This window comes from Coffea arabica, chromosome 2e (assembly GCF_036785885.1).
Source record: "Coffea arabica cultivar ET-39 chromosome 2e, Coffea Arabica ET-39 HiFi, whole genome shotgun sequence".
Lineage (NCBI taxonomy): Eukaryota > Viridiplantae > Streptophyta > Magnoliopsida > Gentianales > Rubiaceae > Coffea > Coffea arabica.
The window spans coordinates 68,563,111-68,581,072 of NC_092313.1; the positions used below are offsets into that span (position 1 = coordinate 68,563,111).

General features: G+C 34.9%; 1 pseudogene; it reads left to right on the plus strand.

Annotated features, from left to right (window-relative positions):
• The first annotated feature begins 10,197 nt into the window (after positions 1–10,197).
• LOC113729385 (acetylajmalan esterase-like) lies at positions 10,198–14,503 on the plus strand (annotated as a pseudogene).
• Positions 14,504–17,962: the final 3,459 nt, after the last annotated feature.

The following is a 17,962-nucleotide window of genomic DNA, read 5'->3' on the forward strand; positions in this document are numbered from 1 at the left end:
AATCTATCTAGATAACCTCTAATTATCTCCAAACACCTTGTAAAATAATATCACTTGATACAAAACTCCAACAAGTTGTCAAAAATATATCGCATTTACCTCACTAGCGGGTCTCACGTCAATAATACACTTCAAACTTATCATGAACTAACTTAAACTAGGAAAATGATTTAAAAACTCTATTCACTTATAAAATCTCTGAAAATCGAAATAGTAGGGTATAATGAAGAAAAATACACGCGAGGAAATAAAATAAATAATATGAAATTAGGAAAATTTACGGGTCCTCACAAAAAGCTCCATTCATCTCTCTCATTGAAAATCAAAAGTTCATCTACAAGAAAATCAGTCTTCTGTGGCCGCCAAATGTCGTCATTGAAATTGAAAAAATTGTCATTAAAAGAAATAGTGACTATATTTTCTGTTGTCATTTGGTTGTCACAGATTCTATGTCACAAATGAGTCCACGTGACAACCTTAGTCAGGTTGTCACATATTCATAGTATTCTGTGATGATGATAAAGTCATCACTAACTATTAACATTTTGTAATGACTTTTATTGTCATTGCTTCACCTGTATTTTTGTTATAGATGATGTGAAAGTCGTCACAAATTATGACTCTACAGTGACGATTTCCACATGTCACTTGACAGGTGTCGAGATTGTACAATAATCAATACCTACTCGAGAAAAATATAAATTTTGTATATACCGGTGAATAGGGTCAAATCCACAGGGATTGGAGATAATTTGTTTCTTCTAGAGTTCAGAATATGGGGGAATTTTAATACAAGTATGAATAATTAAACAAATCAAATAAAAAGGCCTAACTATAATAATTTACTAAAAATGAAACAATAATAAATAAACTCTAGCCAAGAAATAATTTTGGAGATGGTTCACTCAATTGATTATGGATACAATAATAATTTCATTCACTCACTGATAAACAAGTTATAACTACCAAACAAGCGATGACAATTAACTTTTCCTTAATGTATCAGTGATCAAGGTACGACTGTTAATCACTTCTCTAATCAATAAACAACCTTAGGTACGACTATAGAGTTCAATTTTTCAATTGCCTTAAGAATTAGAGAAGCCCTATTCTAACCAAATAACACTACAAGGATTATTTTAAGTTAGCCCATATATTCCCCTGACACAAATCCAATCATGCCAATCACCACTAATTTAGAGCAATTAAACAATTACGGATTTAACTACTCTAACTAGTTTTATATTATTAGGTTAAATAAAATATCGGCCCCTTGATATTTAAATAAAATAATTACTGTAAGAGATTAAATCAGAGAACATACGAATACCAGTAAATAAAAGAAGTAAAAATAATCAGTTCGATCTCACAATTTTAGATAAACCAAATCCTTCATTGTTCCTTTACTAGAAAAGAAAACTAGTTACTCTCCATTGAGAATAACCCATGCAATTTCATTGACAAAAGTTGCACGAGCATTCAACAATGGAAAAATAATGAAAAGAAAACAAAAGGAAGGAGATGGCACTTTTTGCCTTTAGAGCCTGCTGCCCAAGTCTTTTTGCTTCCTCCAAGTATTAATCATGCGGGATGCCGGCTTCCTTTCCTCTTTCCTATTTTCTAGTTTTCAAAATAAATTAAACTTCCTAATTTTCCTAAAAAGAAGATATTTTCTAATAATCTAAGATGTTTCCCAACTGTATTTGGAAATATGCTTCATAAGTCTTCGACTTGAATTGGGAAACTGACACACGCGAATCTCGGTTTCTCTGGACTTGAACGCAATACTTGAAAAATTACCCCTTTCATCACATTTTGCGCATTTTCTACAATTGGCACCATTAACCAAATATAAGTAGAATCTATCAATTAAAATAATATTTGGCTAAAATCAAGGGAAAAATAATTATAAATGTAGCAACAAATTACAGCCTATCATCACTTGTAGTCCTGTTCATCAGTGATAAGAATTGCTGTCATTAGTTGAACTTATAACAGTGACTACCTTCCCTGATGTCATCACTGAGCTATGTTTAGAATATCCGAAATTTGCCATACGAAGCCTACCTCTATAGCATTTCTGTGAGGATCCGAAAATTTTGTGTAAATTTCATGCCTTTATTTTGATTTTTATATACCTTGTTATTGATGAATTTAATTGTTTTTACCACTTGAGAAGTGAATCATAGAAGTTTGTAGTGTGAGAATCCAAAATTTATGTAAATACTCTTCACGTTTTAATTAGAAATTTGAACGTGTTATATTACTTATTTATCGATTTAATTACGTGTTTAATTGCTTTTGTTGTAACTTAAGTGTTTAAGTGCATTTTAATTCATTACAAGGTTAAACTCTAGGGATATAATACTAATTAGGACAAGAACTCTAGGGGTAACAACACAATAAGATTTCAAGTATAACCTTAATTGTAAAATTGGACAAATGGATTTCTTTGCATGAAATCTCATTGGCCGATGGAGTGGTCAGCCACTTAGATGAAATAAGAACCTTATTCCCAGACATTTCACTCAAAACTTCAGCCTTCATTCGGTAAAGGAACCGAGACAGAAACTAGGAGAGGAATTGGTTCCTTTTCTTGTCATTCCAAACCCGAGAGAGAGAGAGAGAGCTGCATCAATTTCCCTTGTTTCAGCTTCAAAAATTTGGACATTCCACTCCATTCCAGCCGTGCAAGGAGGGGGGAGAACAAGAAGAAACCAGCCACTCTTGAGCTAGAGAAACTAAGGAAAAATAAAGGAGACTGCATTCTCCTTGAATTTCAGCTTTTGTTACTTGTCAAAAAGGTACCAAAACCTTCTATTTTCATAGTAGGATTGAGGAACTTGATTGCATGTTGAATTACTGAAGAAAAATTGGACTTTAGAGCATGAAGATTGAGTTGTGAAAGCTGAACGTCTGCGAGAAATTTCCAGCCTTGCCGATTGACGGGATTTTTTTGTATCAATGCAAGTTTAATTCCGAATTTACACCCGTTGGACTGCAAGTATACAGGTCGCAATTGTAGTACGAGATGTGTATCGGGTCGATCCCACGAGGAGCAATTTAAAACAATTATTAGATACTAATTTACTCTATTATTTAGACTTACAATTAATTTGAGCAGAAACTTCAGATTTTAATTCAACTACAAAAATTCTTAAATAGATAAATGCAATTTCACAATAGGAGTAGAATTCACTAAATATTAAGATCTAGGGATGTAGATTCCACTTATAACACAAAAGATCTAAAATGAATTAATTCAACACTTGTTACTGCTCTTGTTTAACCAAGGATTCATTTCCAGAAATACCAAAATCACATTCTCATGATAATAATGGGTTAAAACAGATTAGTTTTTCCTAATCTCTTGGTAAATACTAAATCTGTTCTTATTCACACATGAAATGCAGATTTCATCCACTTGAATGTATTTCTATTCTCATGAATATACTACTCAAGCTCTACTTATGTCATTCCATTATTTTTACCATTTCTCAATGAGTAAAAACAACTATAAACCTGCTATTGGTGATCAAGCAACAACAAGTAATCCAACATACACAAGTAGCTAAGTTAATACAAGACATAACAAGCATAAATCACAATCACTTCATATCATTTGGCCATAAGCTTCATCTACTCCCTAGATAAAGGAAATTAGCTACTCATGAATGATGAAACACTCATAACTTCATTAATGCAAATCATCATGAATTTACAAATACAAAAAGAGTAAAGAAAGTCTTAGCCAAGATATGGTGAAGCCTTCCAAAAATCTCCTTGTCTTGAACTTAGATGATTACAAGATGAAACCTCAATTGTCCCTTGCAAGTACCTAGCTAGAGAGACTATGTTTTTCTGTAAGAAGCTAAGCTACGAATGGATGTCTAGACCTCTCCCTCTATCTCTGCATAAAAACTACTCAAAAGCTCCATTTTTCCAAGTCAAATTCTATCCTTTGATTCCCAAATCTCCACTTTGTTAGCATAGTCAAAAACCAATATTTTTGACTTGAAAATAAGCCACTTTTCTTGCCCTTTTGTCTTCTGAAGCATGTGCACCGAATTCCCTTGCATCTTATAGCTGGAAAGTGGTATGAACACAAGAGAATTGGCTGAGTCAAATTGCAGAATTTCGGCTATAAAACGCGCCTACACAAAACGCGGTTACAAGTCACGTTTTGTGTACTCGCGTATTCACTTTGGCCTTACTTCATCTGCGATTTTCTCTATCATAAAGGCCGAACTAGCTTTTGTGAAAAACACAAAAGTTGTAGCCCTTTGAGTTAGCTTTCCAATGCTTCAAGAATCATCCAAATCGGAGTTTTGTAGCCTGCGATATGATCGAAATACTGTCACCTGTTCAAACCTCTGTTTTAACTTCCGACCACAGAATGCAGCTTCTGTATTCCAACGTTTTGCCCATGAAGATGGCAGAAATGGATTTCGATGTCTTCATACGAATTGTAGGTCTCTTTCTTAGCTTTAAAATGGTATAAAGATCACCTCAATCCGATAAGTGTAGCTCCAGATATGGTCAAAATACTGAAGAGTGTCAAAACTGACTTGTATTGCATTTCCTCACTTGAACGTTTTTCACTTCATTCTTCTTGTTGCCACTTGAATTCATCACCAAATCTCTATTTTTTACCTCATTTGACATCCTTTGGTGATTGAATCATCATTCTTGCATAAAAATGAAGTTTTTACCATTAAAATCAATAGAAATGCAATATTATCCACTTTTACCAAAAATATATAATTTTACCAAAAACCTCTTTATTTTATTTATAAAACTAAATAATCAATTCAAAATTAACTAATAAAATGCACTTAAAAATACGTAAAATAAACTCTTATCACCGATAGTGAATCTTTTGATGGCGGGTGGGTATTTTGGTGAAATGTGGCTAAAAAATCATGTTATATTTAGTACAATCTTTATTTGGTGTTGCATGTTGGTTTTTAGTTAAGAAAAGTGAGTTTTTGCTCAAGAAAATCCTGTTTGATGACTGCTCATTTGCTGGAAAAATTCTATTATGGCCGAGGAAGTGAGAGCTGGTGATGAAGCTTGTTATTCAAATTTTGGAGAAGTTTTCATCTAGAAATTTAAGTTATATGTCTACTCTCTCATTGAATTTGAAAATCTAGAGCAAAGTTGAAAAAACTTGAATGAGAATTTTGCAAGAAGTAGCTGGAAAATTCTGGTGGGCTGGCCGAGAGAGAAGATGGGAAATTTTCCAGATTTCTTCTATAGAATTTGGTTGTGAAATCTTATATTGTGGTTCAAAACACCTTATAACACCTTAACCTTAACATGCATGTAAGATTTGATTGTAAAATGAAGAGTTCTATTCAAGGAAAATTTACCTTTCAAACTGTCTAATTGCTGTAATTTTTCCAGTTTTGACCGAGAGAGATGAAGAAGAATTTTTCCAGTTTTCTCCATGAATTTTGACTGAAAAATTTCATATTATTGTTGTTTACACCTTATGATACATTAATATTGACATGCATGTAGCATTTGACTTGAATCCAAGTGAGATTAGTGTTGGTTTTGGGAAAACTTTGCTGAAAATTCTGATCATGATTGATAATTGAGGGCTGTTGGAGTAGAGTTGAGGGTTTGCAACTTTAACTTCAAAGTTTTGTTGGTTTTGGTTAAGAACTCACTTCATGTATCATTTAACTCTTTTATCTAAACATGCAAGTGGTATTTGTTGAGTTCCAAGCTAGAAAAGACTGATTTTGGAAGAAAAACTCGTTTGGCAAACTGTTTTATTGCTTTCTTGCTGGAAATTTTTCCAGCTTTGAACCGTGGGGGAAGCTTGAACTTCCAGCTTTCAGATGCAAAATTGTCTTGTTGAGTTTTGCTGGAATGCCTGATTAATACCTCATCTCATGTTACAAGCCTATTATTGGGTGATTTGTGGTTGAAAATGAGTAAGAGAAGAACTGTCTTGGTGACAAAAGTGAGGAAAGACTTGCTGGAATTTTTCTTGCCTGAACCGTGGGGTGTGAACTGTAGTTTCTAGCTTGTAGTTTCTATTTTTATTGAAGTTTTTCAAGAGAGATTCATGCCTTATAGTCACTTTATTACATATTGCATGATTTATGCTTGAATCATGAAAGAAAGTTGAGATTTTGGTTAGAAATCAACATGCATGTAACATGTTTTGGATGGAACTTCCAACTTTGAACCATGGTTATATTCCAGCCTTTATTTCAAAAATTTGTTGCTATTTTATTGAAAATTCTTGTCATATATCTTGGTTTAGAATTATGTCAAGTTTTGGTGTTATAAATCTAAAAGCTATAAGGGAAAATTGAATGGTATCGCTAGATTTTCCTACTTGAAACCCGAGAGTATGTAGCTACAATTTTTTTAAATTTAACTCCAAAATGTTGGCTGCAAACTTGCACCTTTTGGCTCATTAAACTTTTAATGTTTTAATCATGACATGTATGAATAAATTCACTGGTTTTTTGGGAGAAATTTGAAGTAATATTGGTGAAAGAAATTTTGTTAAAAAAAAGAAGGGGGGGGGGGGCGAGAGTGAGGGTAATGTTTCCGACCTTAGTTCCAAGAATTTGGTTACAAAACTTTCTTCATTTGATGACCGATTTAAACTAGAGTCTTATGTGAATTTCCCCTTAATTTGACTAAGATAGTTAATGGTGTCAAAAGGTCTAGTAATTATAGTTTCGGCATGTCTCAGGAGTCAGTGGTGAGTTAGAAGGACACCACGATGCCGAGGCGTGACTTTTCACTTGATTTGGTAAGTGTTCTACATTTGTTTGTAATGATTGAATACTTGATGAACGATAAATGTTGAGTGCCTAGTTGACTAATACTTGTTGGATTACTGACATTTGAATTGTTTAGAGTGAAAAATTGGCAATTGCTACTGTTTTACTAAAAGGTGAGTGTGTACTTTATCGCACTCGACCTAACTGCTCTTAGGAGCTATTATTGTTTAACTGCTACTATTAACTGTGCATGACTGTTTTGAGCCCAAATCCCATCGATGGTCGGCCTATTCAAGCCAGCTGGGGTCGATCAAGTAGGTTGATAGTCCTGGAGTACCGTTTATTGGTATACTCGAGTATGCCCCACTGAGGTGATCACCAAACACTGGAAGAAAGGAAAATGTTGGTTACTGTTTAACTGGGGAAATGTTATTGAATTAATGAACGGAGCTAAGTGCTACGTTTGGAAATGGATGAGAGCCACTTCTAGAGTCCGTATTCGTATCGTATCCTTTGATATTAATTGATTTGTTATTCCTGTTACATTTGCGTGTTTTAGGATGTTAATTGTTAAGAAACATGTTTTATTGTTGAAAAGTGAATTATGTGATTCCATTGAGTTTACTTGGAACCTCACTGGATATTAGCTCAACCCCTTTAGTAGTTTTCCATGCAAGAGTGGAGAACGGGGTGATAAGAGGCTGGTAGTTAGGGGTGGGCCAAAAAACCCGTTGGTCCGAAAACCTGATGAACCCGATCCGATCCGATCCGATCTGAAAAATAGGTTATCCGATCCTATATTTCTTAGCGGGGCAGATAAGGGTCGGGTACCTGCAAAAATCGGGTATTGATACGAATCAGAAAAATAAAAACACGCGGGTACCCGACCCGCAGGATATATTTTATAAATATTAAAAAATTAGGGATCATTTTATAACTTTGTAATTTTAATTCTAAGTACAAGTGAAGTGGCTCACAGCCTCATATCCATCTCTCCTCATCTTGTTTGAAGAAAGCGAATATTCTCCGTAAAACATGAACCAAATGAACAAAATGAAAAAAAATTTGTGAAACTCTGGTATAAAAATTGTTCATCCCTTTCATTCTTTTTATTTTTATTCTACCTCCATCGATCTTTCCTGCAAATTTTGCATCAATTCAATCAAAGATTTGTGTTTGGAGTTTCAATTTTCTGTTAGCTAGATAATTAAAACATTTGTGTCTTTCACTTATTTATTTATTTGATTTATTTTATTGCAATTATGTCTCTTAAATTTGTCTCTTTTATTTAGTGTAAGAAATTATTTTTCTTTTTCATCACCTTTAATACCATAAGGTCTATTCCAAAGATGTAAAAAAGTTGGGGAAGATTTTTTAAGGTTATTTTTTGTTATATTTTTTTCAAAAATAATTAGTTATATTCAATTCTTTTCCAAACTTGATTTCACAATTGACTTATTTAGGATGCAGTCTTGTACCATAACATCCTTAAGGAAGTTGGAAAAGTTACTAAATACTTATTATCCTTGTGTTGTGTTTGTTGTGTCGTAGAAGGAAACAATTCAAATCATGGGAATTGGATTTCACTTTAGAAATTGGATTTTGTCGCTCAGCAAACATACTAGGAGATTGGTACTCTAATTCTAAAGTGAATAGAATCCTATTGGTGCCTATATATTCAGCACTATCAATCATGGGAACTTTATACATCAACAATTCAAATCGTGTTTTTTCCTTGTTATACATACTAGTATAACAAGGAAATTGGTATACATACTAGTATAACAATTCTAATCCTAGTATTTTTTCCTTGTCAAACATACTAGTATAACAAGGAAATTGTTATACATACTAGCATAACAATTCTAATCCTAGTATTTTTCCTTGTCAAACATACTAGGAGATTGGTACTAGAGCTGTTAAACGAGCCGAGTCGAGCTCGAGCATAGGACAATCGAGCTCGACTCGAACCTCTAATCGAGCTAGCTCGAGCTCGCTCGATTAGTAATTCGAGCTTTACAAGGCATTCGAGATCGACTCGATATACTAGTAGAAAACTCGAGCTCGAGCTCGAACTCGAGTTTAAAATCGAGCCGAGCTCATCGAGCTCGAAACTCGAGCTCGAGCTCGCAAAAAACTCAATCCATCCCTCATCAAGGGTACGATGCTTATGAAATTTGCACGCATATATTAAGAACCATTTAACAAGCCTAGTCACGGCAAGTGATAGAATCAGAACACTTGGAAGTGGAAATAAGAGGGGAAAAAAATTCCTATATCAATCCCCACAATCAAAATTTGAAAAGTGAAGAAAAAAACCCCAAAAAAAAAATAAAAAACCCAATCCTATTAACATTCAATTATAGATGCCGGCTTTTGTACCAAAGGAACAGCATCGCAAGCGGTGCCATTTTCTTCGCCGCCTCCGGGCAGTTCCTCTTCGGCTTGGCCTCTTGCAGCATTGATACTACATCCCTCATAGTTGGACGGTCAGCCGGATTTCGACTGGTGCAGATCAATGCAATTCTTAGCACTAGCATCATTTCCTCCCTCACGGAGGCACACGACGCAGCAGCATTTTTGTCCAGAATATCAAGAAAACCATTTTTACTCTTAATCTTAGACCTCACCCAATCTACTATACTATTGCCATCCCCAAATTCTGCATCCACAGATCTTTTCCCGGTCAAGATTTCCAATAACACCACACCGTAGCTATAAATATCACTCTTCTCATCGACTTGCAGCGTGTAAGCATATTCTGCAAAAACAAATCGCGCCAACTTCAGAGAGATTCATTGCAAAAAAAAAAACAAACGAACGGAGGCTGTGGGGTGCGGGGTGAGAACGGAGGCTGCTGGGTGCGGCGTGAGAATGGAGGTTGCGGAGTGCGACTGCGGGGTGCGGCTGGAGGGTGACGGCTGTGGGAGGGGAAAACGTAAGACCAAAAGAGGAAAAAAAATTAGGGCTACAGACCGAGACTGGAGATGACTTTGGTTAAAATACCCCATATATATTGAAATGACAAAAATGCCCCTACCCTTCGAGCCTAACGAGCTTAAACGAGCCGAGCATAGTTCGGCTCGTGTATTAAACGAGTACTAAGTAGAGCTCGAGCTCGGATCGTTTGTCTCTCTAAACGAGCCGAGCCGAGCTCTTATCGAGCCGGGTCGAGCTCGGCTCGCGAGCTGCCCGGTTCGATTAACAGCCCTAATTGGTACTCTAATCCTAAAGTGAATGGAATTCTATTGGTGCCTATATATTCAGCACTATCAATCATAGGAACTTTATACATCAACAATTCAAATCGTGTTTTTTTCTTGTTATCTTCTAAGAAACAATGGCTACGAGGGGTCAACATATCTCCATTATTTGTCTCAGTTTCTTCTTAATTCTTCTTCTTTTACATCCTCATGCTTGCACTGCAAGAAAATTCAGAGGTACCATGGCCGGTTTTATGAATGTTGAAAAAGCAGGTGAACTGGGAAGGCTGTATCACCTTGACAAGATATATCAGCTCGGTGACTCAATTTCTGATACTGGAAACCTTGTTTTAGAGAGTCCCCATGGCAGTGGTTTCTTGTTCACTAGACCCCCTTATGGCGAGACAACGTTTGGAAAACCTACTGGTCGATGTTCTAATGGGCTCCTCATGGTTGACTATTTCGGTATGCACCAAAATTAATTCCAAACTACTTTTTATTATTACTATTTTTTTTGTAGTTGAGAATTTTCTTGCAATTTGCCTCTTATAACTTTTTTATGTTTACAACCATTATTCTTCCTTTTTTTTTTTTAATTTACAACCATATCTTCCTATTTCTGGTTGGGCTCCTCATTGTTGACTATTTCGGTATGCGCCAAAAATAATTCCAAACTACTTTTCATTATTACTATTTTTTTTTTTGTAGTTGAGAATTTTCTTGAAATTTGCCTCTTATAACTTTATTTATGTTTACAACCATTATTCTTCCTTTTTTTTTAATTTACAACGATATCTTCCTATTTCTGGTTGAGGCTATGTGAATTTCTGTTTCTTTGGTTTGTCAAATTTTTAACCTAATTCTATTTGTTTATTTTCCCAAGCTCTTCTAGATCTTTTTTTTGTTTAATTTTTTTATATGTGATATCTAATTAAGGATCAAAAGTTTAAATCTACTGAAAAAATTAAACGAGCAGAACCATCATCTAATCAGGCTTGATGTGTGTTACGTGAATATCATGAAAATTAACATGCTTAATTACTCCAGAAAATTTATGCAAAAGAAAGAGAAATTAAAATGGAGAGGGCAGATTAAATCCCAATTTCATAACGTTTAAGTCAGTTTTCTTATTACAAAAAATTAACAAGTGGATATATAGGTTTTTATCAGGAAAAAAGTTTTTCAAACAAGGCAGAATTCCAATTAATTCTTTTGAGGAAAAACTAGGCCTAATTTTTCTTGTAGAACGTCCGTATTTTGGTTCTTTTTTTTTTAATACTCCTAATCGTATTAGCAACTAAGATTGTTGAACTTTGTTTAACAGCAACAGCATTTGGTCTTCCATACCTCGAACCTTACAAGAAAGCTCATGCAAACTTCAAACATGGGGTAAACTTTGCTGTTGCTGGAGCTACTGCTCTATCAGAAGAGGCATTGAAAGCTAAAAACATTACAAATCCAGCAACCAATAGTTCCCTTAGCGTGTGATAAGAGTTTATTTTACGTATTTTTAAGTGCATTTTATTAGTTAATTTTGAGTTGATTATTTAGTTTTATAATTAAAATAAAGAGGTTTTTGGTAAAATTATATATTTTTGGTAAAAGTGGATAATATTGCATTTCTATTGATTTTAATAGTAAAAACTTCATTTTTATGCAGGAATAATGAATCAATCACCAAAGGAGGTCAATTGAGGTGAAAAATAGAGATTTGGTGATGAATTTAAGTGGCAACAAGAAGAATGAAGTGAAAAACGTTCAAGTGAGGAAATGCAATACAAGTCAGTTTTGACACTTTTCAGTATTTTGACCATATCTGGAGCTACACTTATCGGATTGAGGTGATGTTTATACCATTTTAAAGCTAAGAAAGAGACCTACAATTCGTATGAAGACATCGAAATCCATTTCTGCCATCTTCATGGGCAAAACGTTGGAATACAGAAGCTGCACCCTGTGGTCGGAAGTTAAAACAGAGGTTTGAACAGGTGACAGTATTTCGATCATATCTCAGGCTACAAAGCTCCGATTTGGATGATTCTTGAAGTATTGGAAAGCTAACTCAAAGGGCTACAACTTTTGTGTTTTGCACAAAAGCTATTTCGGCCTTTATGATAGAGAAAATCGCAGATGAAATAAGGCCAAAGTGAATACGCGAGTACACAAAACGTGACTTGTAACCGCGTTTTGTGTAGGCGCGTTTTATAGCCGAAATTCTGCAATTTGACTCAGCCAATTCTCTTGTGTTCATACCACTTTCCAGCTATAAGATGCAAGGGAATTCGGTGCACATGCTTCAGAAGACAAAAGGGCAAGAAAAGTGGCTTATTTTCAAGTCAAAAATATTGGTTTTTGACTATGCTAACAAAGTGGAGATTTGGGAATCAAAGGATAGAATTTGACTTGGAAAAATGGAGCATTTGAGTGTTTTTTATGCAGAGATATGGGGAGAGATCTAAAAAACCATTCGTAGCTTAGCTTCTTACAGAAAAACATATTCTCTCTAGCTAGGTACTTGCAAGGGGCAATTGAGGTTTCATCTTGTAATCATCCAAGTTCAAGACAAAGGAGATTTTTGGAAGGCTTTACCATATCTTGGCTAAGACTTTCTTTATTCCTCTTGTATTTGTAATTCATGATGATTTACATTAATGAAGTTATGAGTGTTTCATCATTCATGAGTAGCTAATTTCCTTTATCTAGCGAGTAGATGAAGCTTATGGCCAAATGATATGAAGTGATTGTGATTTATGCTTGTTATGTCTTGTATTAACTTATCTACTTGTGTATGTTGGATTACGTGTTGTTGCTTGATCACCAATAGTAGGTTTATAGTTGTTTTTACTCATTGAGAAATGGTAAAAATAATGGAATGACACAAGTAGAACTTGAGTTGTATATTCATGAGAATAGAAATACATTCAAGTGGATGAAATCTGCATTTCATGTGTAAATAAGAACAGATTTAGTATTTACCAAGAGATTAGGAAAAACTAATCTGTTTTAACCCATTATTATCATGAGAATGTGAATTTGGTATTTCTGGAAATGAATCCTTGGTTAAACAAGAGCAGTAACAAGTGTTGAATTAATTCATTTTAGATCTTTTGTGTCATAAGTGGAATCTACATCCCTAGATCTTAATATTTAGTGAATTCTACTCCCCTTGAGATATTGCATTTATCTATTTAAGAATTTTTGTAGTTGAATTAAAATCTGAAGTTTCTGCTCAAATTAATTGTGAGTCTAAATAATAGAGTAAATTAGTATCTAATAATTGTTTTAAATTGCTCCTCGTGGGATCGACCCGATACACATCTCGTACTACAATTGCGACCTGTATACTTGCAGTCCAACGGGTGTAAATTCGGAATTAAACTTGCATTGATAAAAAAAAATCCCGTCAGCGTGCAATTGGAATGGATGGCTTCCCACTTCAACTCCACTTGTCACGCCAAAGAAGGTTAGCAAATTAATTTAACTTTTTAGCACAGATCAAGAATATATTAAGGTAACAATTATTGATTATCCTATTTCTTTTTTTGTTAATCTAAACCCTAGGATGTTGGAAAATGCTCAGAAGTGCCCTTTTCTTTGTTGGTGAGATTGGAGGCAATGACTATAACTATGGCTTCGTTCAAAGAAAAACCTTGGACGAGTTAACTGGTTTAGTGCCAGATGTTGTCCAAAGTATTACAGATGCTGTTCGGGTGATTGCTCTCTCTGTTTTTGATTTAATTTCCTTGTTAATTTAATTTCAAGTATGTTTAATTTCTCAAAACTGCTTTTTTTTTAAAAAAAAATTTCTCAAATTCCTTTTTTTTTTTGCAACTGTTCAAAAATGGCATTTTTCATTAGGGGTTTGTTTATATGTACAAATAAAAATTTAACAATCTTATTTTCATCTTGCTAATTTTTGCTATTTTCAGAGAGTCATTGGTTTTGGGGCAAGACGAGTTATTGTCCCTGGTAACTTCCCAATTGGCTGTCTTCCAATTTATCTCAGTAGCTTCCACACAAATAATTCAGCAGCATATGATGAAAAACACTGTCTCAAGGACTTAAACAACTTCGCTGAAATTCACAATGAAGTTCTAAAAGCATCAATCAACGTGTTGAAGATAGAATATCCCTATGTCGACATTGTCTATGGTGACTACTACAACGCCTACTTGTGGCTCCTGTCTCATGCCAGGCGTCTACGTAAGTTAATTTGTTACCATACCATCATTTTGACGAAATTTTTTTTAAGTATATATATGTACTAAATTAATTATCTAGCTTAATCCCACAACTTAAAATTTTTGGTTGAAAATTCTTGCAGGATTTGATAGAAATTCTTTACAAAAGGCTTGTTGTGGAAGTGGATCAGGGCCATACAATTTTGATCCTTGAAAGATGTGTGGGGCTGAAGGAGTTTCTGCATGTCCTAACCCTGATAAATACATAAGCTGGGATGGAATTCATTCAACACAACGAGCATATAAGTACATTGCAGGATATTTGTTGCGCTCCATCTTGCCTCAAATGAGGATCTTTCATCTTTGAGTTGGAGATCATGTTATAGTTTCTGCTAGCTAGTTGTCGTTTCAATTCGGCCCGCCGGGGTTCCTTTTCTTTTTGATTCTGTATTTGTTTATTCGATGGTATAACACATTCCATGTTTTACTTTCCATTGACGTTTCTATTGTTATCAACAACATTTTTATTTAGATTCAAATTGAAAAGAAGTACTTTGCATTAATCCAGTAGTACTTGGTACTTCAAAGTTTGCTTTTCAGTTTCATTTTGTTGTTGAAAACAGTTCTGTTGGTCTTTTATCGAGGGGGAAATGGGGAATAGTTTGATTTTGGCCTTAATCTATTTCATGTCTAATTTCTGGCTTTGCACCTGAGTCTAACTCAATAATCTTTAATCAAGCTACTCTTTTTTTTTTTTTTTTTTTTTTTTGTCGACGGAGTGGGGTGTCCGGGTCAAGTCCGTAAAGGCGGCCCGACTAATCCCCACTCCGGCCCGGCCTAGCTCCCCAACCAGACCTAGCACGTTAGATGCACGGCGAACTGATGTTGCTGCGGAGGTTCGACCCCAGAACCTAACGGTCCCGAGGAAGAGGCGCCAACCACCAGCCCATTCACGTGAGGGCCTTTAATCAAGCTACTCAAGTTTGGTCAATATTGAGTTAAGTTGAAAAGAGCAGTTGACACGAATAATTCACAGATTCCTTCTCCTTCAACTTGAGAAGGGGGTATTGGTAGATAAGCCAAGCACACTTCCCCTGCGATGATGTACTTCATCCAATCAACTTTCAAACAAGTAATAGAAAACCCGGGTATAATAGGGGTGACAATCGGATTCAAATTAGGTTTACGGGTCGAGTTGAGACTCGGGTATAATAGAAAACCCGCTGACTCGAACCTGACCCGTCAACCCGAAATGGGTCAGGATACCTGACCCGAACCCGAACCCGAAAAATTCGGGTTGACAGGTAGACCCGAAATAACCCGAAACTTAATTTTAATTTATTAATTTATCATTGTAATTTCTAATAAAATCAATTTCGCACAAGACTAATTACATAATCAAGTAATAAAATTTTAAATAAATAATCCCAAACCAAATCTTTAATAAATTAAAACACCGTAAAAGTGTTTTATCCCAAACCAAATATAAAAAAAATTAAAACATGTGAACCTACAAATTGGCTGTTGCTGGATCTTTAAGATCCTCCAAATATTGTTCCCCTTGTTTAGAGCGCTTAAAATTACACCCGAATTAACATGTGAACCTACAAATTGAATTTATTTCACTTGTACATTTGGACACTTTCCTGAATTGATTATTCTATTATAAAATAAACACTCTCAACAAGTGTCTACTAATCACTTGTTCCTCGTTAGCCAAACTCTTATCACTCACTGGCAAAAGCACACCTCTTATATTCGGGTCAGGTTGTGGAATGAAATACTCGGGGAAGAGATTCTTGGTAAGGGCAAATGTCCTCTCTTCTCTACCTCTTATATTCATCTCTGCTCATATGAACAATTCTCCTATATTTGCTGTTGCTTTCAGACTCAAATTGCATGATCTGACATTGAGTTATAGATATCAGTATCTGCGCACAGATAGTCTTTAATCTTAAAATTTGTTGCATTAATTATTAGCTAACTAGTTTTTGTTTAAGATGGTAGGCAGACAAGTTCAGTGATCTCATCCAATATACTTTTACCAAATCTTTGTAGAAAGCATTACTTCAGCATATAATAGATGATGCCTTGTCAATTTTCGCCCTTTTTCGGAGCTAAGTACAGCAACTTAATTTTGAGTGCCTTGTATGACTCAGGATATCTGCTATGTACTTGTAGAAGCAGTAACTTGTCTACCTCCAGTCATCGAAGGATGCACCAACTGTTGAGAATGAACTTTTGTCATTCCGCACCTCAATAATTTAAATCACTCTATATGCATGTCACCATTTTTTATAAAGATTTTCAGTTTCAAACTCGACAAAAGTAGTCATTGGCACGTTAGTTCTGTTTTTAAGGTTGTCTTTGCATATGTGTGCATGTTGTTTCTATAAAAAGGTCTTCTGTAATCTGCAGCAATTCCTTTGTTGGTAAGTTGTATGGCTTGGATTGACAATATGAGTCTAATCTTTGGGGTTACACTTGTCATTTATCTTTAAGCAGTTGATGGAGCTTGCACATATATGGTTCTTATCATGCTAATGGCACAACTTGTCTTGGATTTTTATGAAATTGCCTCTGCTATTGTTGATGGTTAAACTTGATGCTGGACTTGATATTCTTGATTTGCTGTCCTTTAACTTGAATGTTTTTGAATTTGCTTATGTTATTCTTGATGGTTTAAGTTGTTGGTGGAATTGATTATTCTTGAATGCAGTTGTTTGATTTGCTGCCATCTTTTTATCTAGCATTCTTTCCTGAATAGGCACTTAGGTGTTTTCCTTTTTGCTTCTCACTCTTTCCTTGGTCCTACGGATTTTGCTTTTGTAACTGTTGTTCTTGCATTTTAGAAGAAACAATTTCTTGAAGGCACAGAATAAGTAGCTCGAAGTTTTTCTTTGTTGCCTTGAATTAACAAAGTGTGAAGTTCATAATTAACCAATTGTGAAGTTTCTCAATTAAAGCATAATGTCTGTATCAGCCTAAATCTCTAAACACTAACTCTTTTCTGCCATTGAAGTACCATATTAACCAATTAATGGATGATGACAATTTGGAAGTTTTTTTTTTTTTTTCATTTCTACATTTCCAAAATTCTGAGACTTCTCTTTTCTGATGTCTTCAACTTTCTTTAACCATATTTTATTTCTGTGCAGGTAAGATTCTGTCACACAGGAAAGCTTCTAAAGCAGTTGGAAATGAGAACTTTGAGAAGCCTGGTTATTTTTCTAGGAGTGAAGTACCCATTTGAACTGAATTTTGGACAATGAGATGTAATGATGATACGGATGCCTTCCTTTCTGTTCTTTTAAGTATATGGATAGATGCGGAGTACTGAGTTGATATTTCCATTAGCTGATCCAGCTTAAAACTCAATTCAGCTGAAGAAGTATACGTTTGAAGCCCAAAGCAGATATGCGTCCCCTCCTCCCCTCCCAAGAGAAGAAAAGAAAAGAAAGAAAAAAGAACCGCTCTGTGTTTGGTTTCTCTAGACTTCTTGGTTTTCAATTTGTGTACTTTTAGATAAAACACCTTGTTTATGTTGCACTGGTTTCCTAGTCGAGGGAACAAACTAGTGGTTCCATTATTTTGCAAATTATCAACGCCATGGTTTTTCTTTTTTGTTGAAGACAAGTTACCGAGGATTTTTGTGAGAGCCTAATAGGTATGGATAGTACTCTCAAATTGTTATTCGAATGCACGTACTCATATCTATTATCACGCATTGCACTTGGACTTTTTTTTTTTTTTGTTTTTTTGCAACTTCATTTCACTTTTTTTTAACGTTTAACTAATTAAACCTCTCTTAGCTTGTGCTTGTTAG